Source organism: Mauremys reevesii, linkage group 14, assembly GCF_016161935.1.
Source record: "Mauremys reevesii isolate NIE-2019 linkage group 14, ASM1616193v1, whole genome shotgun sequence".
Classification (NCBI taxonomy): Eukaryota; Metazoa; Chordata; order Testudines; family Geoemydidae; genus Mauremys; species Mauremys reevesii.
The window spans coordinates 24,101,276-24,104,970 of record NC_052636.1 but is presented as its reverse complement, the minus strand read 5'-3'; the positions used below and the strand labels follow the sequence as shown (position 1 = coordinate 24,104,970).

Sequence of the window (3,695 nt, the reverse complement as noted above, 5' to 3'; positions counted from 1 at the left end):
TCCCAAATCAAATAGGCTGATCCACTGTCATTTGCTGTAGAAAAAGTAGGATAAAATTGAGCAAGAAATGCTTCCCAGGGGTTATTAGGACTGGAATTGCAATTTTCAACAGCCATTGCCTTTTTGTTTGTTTTTGTTTTATTTGTTTAAAAGGAAGACAGTGATATTGCATTGGCAACTTCCCCAGAGAAAGAAAGAGTGAAACAAAAGAATAATAAAGGCACCTCAACTTTTCCTCATTTATGGAGGACAGTCTTATAATATGCATCCAGATCTCCTCCAATCACACATGCTGAAAATTGTTCCACTTTACTGCAGCTCTGTAACCATATGGGAACCAATCCTGTCTGTGTTCTGTGCACATCCAAAATCCCTGCTGAGTGACCCACCCTGGGAGCAAGTTACCAGTGACCCAGGGCTGGGGTGGAAGGAGGGTGCAGGTGGGGAGCACCCAGGCCTGGGGCGGCAGGGGTGTGTGGGTTGGGGAGCATTGGTGGGGAAGGGAAAGCCCAGATCTGGGGCAGCACAGAATGTGGGGAGCCTAGGGCTGGAATGGCATGGGGTGTGGGTTGGGGAAGAGCCCAGGGGTGGGGTTGCAGGGGGATGCAGGTGTGGGGAGGCCCAGAGCTGCAGTGGCAGCGGGTGCAGGTTGCGGGGAGCCCAGGGCTTGGGCAGCAGGAGGGTGTGAGGGGGAGCCCAGGGCTGGAATGGGGGCAGCCAAAAATTTTTTTCCTTAGGGAGGCAAAAATCCTAGAGCCGACCCTGCCTCCAAGCACTGTGAAGTAGGTAGGAGCGGATCATTATTATCCCTACTTGAAAGAGGGAGAAGCTGAGGCTGAGAAAGGAGAATTGACTTGTCTGAGGTCACACAGCCAGTCAGTGACAGAGTTGGGAATAGGACCCAAGAGCTCTGATTTTCAAACTAACCATCGGATCTTCTTCGGATGCAAGCAGAAGTGCTTGCATCCGAAGAAGTGGGTATTCACCCACGAAAGCTCATGCTGCAAAACTTCTGTTAGTCTATAAGGTGCCACAGGATTCTTTGCTGCTTCTACAGAACCAGACTAACACGGCTACCCGTCTGATACTTGACATCGGATCTTGAATTTCAGACACTGAATGACCTGAATAAAGTGCTCTCAGATGAGCTCAAGACCAACAACAGTGACAGTAATTATTCAGCAAGTATTTGAGGAGAACTGCAAGGTTAGAGAGAATCATGAACTGCTCAGACACAATTAATGCAGAGAAGCAGCAAAATTCATCAAACATAGAACTGGTTCTGACTTATTTCCTTGGTCTTAAAAGAGACCAACAAGACCTGAGTCTCCTCCCTGTCAATAACCCCCTGCTGAGCCAATCAGGGTAGAGATTGAGGACGGGAGGCTGAGGGTTCTCACCACAGAGCCCAAAGGATGGCCCAGGTCATTGGTGGGGATCACTGCCCGAGCACTATTTCAGCCCCACATTTTTGGGTGGACCTCCCACAGTGGGAGCTGCAGAGCACTCCCCTGCAACACACACACACACACACACACACACACACCCCTCTCCTGCTGTTGGGAGGGGAATAGGAGAAAGGACAAAAGAAGGAAGAGACAAAGAGAAAGGAGGGAGGGATGGAGGAAAAGGTGAAACACAAAGGACAAACCCTAATGTCCCCAGTGATTCTAAGGGACAGAATCCCAGGTGCGCAATAAAATTCTGCCTCCTTAAGCTCGTGTTTTCCATGCCTAGAATTCAACTGTCACCAGATGGATCAGACTGAACAGGTTTCAAACCTTGAGGAGGCTCTTACCTTCTAAACAGGGATGGCTGTTTTCTAGTAAAATCACTACAAGGGAAGGAGAAAACTCGAAAGAGGTTCCTCCTGGCGCTCACATCCATGAACCCGAATACTCCCTCAGTCCTCAAAGAGAGACCTGGAGAAGGAGACTTGCTGAAGCAAAGCCACAGGGGTCTCTGAGGTTTCCCTGGCCCCTCGCCCCTGTCCTGCCTGGCTGATGTCAGCATCTCTCTGTGAGGTCACCACCTCCCCACCACCTTGGACCAATAGGCTGAGGTCCTGCAAAAGGCCTTTGTGATGTGACTGCCACACCCCTCCCTTGCTGTGCCAATGTCCTGCCCCTGCCCAGGCACTTTGGAGGTTTGAGCTACTCCCTGGGGATCACCCCACTCCAGGAGCGTTCGTTCTAGGCAGCAAGCCGGCTAGACAGGAAAACATCAGACGCTGCTCCCAATGCTACACTCAGTTTTTCAGAAATGAGTCGACTTTATGGCCAGAAGAGACCATTAGAGCATCTAATCTGACCCCCTGCATATCACAGGCCTCCTGTATGACACAATAGTGAGTTTATTACGCAGGGTCCACCCCTCCCTCACTGTGAATAGTACATGAACCAGCCTTGTAATGGAGCTGAGCTTTCCCAAGAACTTCAAGCAAAATACACCAGTTTCATAAAACAGATTTATGAACTACAGAAAGATGGAGTTTTAAGGATTATAAGTGGTAGGCATAAAAGATCAAAGTAAGTTACCATGGAAATTAAAGATAAATTCACAATCTAAACTTTACACCTTATTACGCTAGGCCGTAGTTCGGTTATGCCACAGGAAGGCTTAATGCTCGAGCTGCAGTGCATGCTGGGCAGGCTTAAGGCCGGGCTACCCATGGCAGGAGAGAAGAAGAAGACTGGGCCCCTGGAGGGGCAGGCTGGGGCTTCCTGGATCCCATTTGCTCACAGCCAGTGCCCTGCCCCCACTCCCAAGTCATTAATGGCTCCCCCAGGTCAGCCAGAATGCAGCAGCGGTTTTCACTCCACCAAGTCCACTTATGGCTTACAGGCAACTCCCAGACCCACCATGTCGGCCAGAAAGGAGCCCACTCAGCCTCGCCATTGCTGCTTTTCCTTCCCCCCAGAACCCCCCTTCCTCTCCTGGGCTGTAAGGAGCCACCCCTGGGAAGCCAAGAGGCAGGCACAGGATTCTGCCTCCCAGCAGCCAACCGCACCTCCCCCGGCTTTGCAGAACGAATGGTGATGCTCTACTAACCCCATTTAGCCGCAATGATGTGCTTACTTTCTGCCCTGCCTTTCTCAGCTCGACTTTCCTCTTTTCCCCCATTCCTGCCTCACTTCCTCCTTTGGCAAGTCACGCAGAGGAGGCCAGCAGGAAGAGCCGGCCTCCACCGGCCAACCTCGCAGGGCAGAGGAGGCCAAGCCACAAGCCTCCAAAAGGTGACACGCCGCACTCCTCTAGGTTCTCCAGCCTGACACCAAGGTGCTTTCTCCACTGCTCTCAGCACCCTCTGTCATGCAGGGGTTGGAGTTATCCCAGGGACAGGCCAATAGGAGAAGGAGGAGGCCTTCCTGAACAGCAAGGGGATCTGGGAAAAGGGAGCCAGCATGTTTCTGCCTGGTTTTGAACCAGGGACCTTTTGCGTGTTAGGCAAACGTGATAACCACTACACTACAGAAACTCCATCTGCTTGGTTGTTGCTCACCCTGGCACAGACCGATGGACAAACCTGGAGAAAGTGGTGGCAGCCCTTCAATAGGTCAGCTGGCAGAGCAGAGGACTGGAGCCGCGGCTCAGGAAGTCGTCCTTACGTCGCCCTTGTGACTCCAGCTTGAGGGAGAGCTTCTTTTTCTTCCCCTTGCTGACAAAGAGCAAGAGAAGAATGAAAGGTCAGGTGG

General features: G+C 51.6%; 1 non-coding gene across 1 annotated transcript; it reads right to left on the bottom strand.

Moving 5' to 3' along the window:
* Positions 1 to 3,405: 3,405 nt before the first annotated feature.
* Positions 3,406 to 3,478, bottom strand: TRNAV-AAC. The gene has a single exon. It is a non-coding gene; the product is annotated as a tRNA-Val (tRNA).
* Between the last annotated feature and the right edge of the window lie 217 nt (positions 3,479 to 3,695).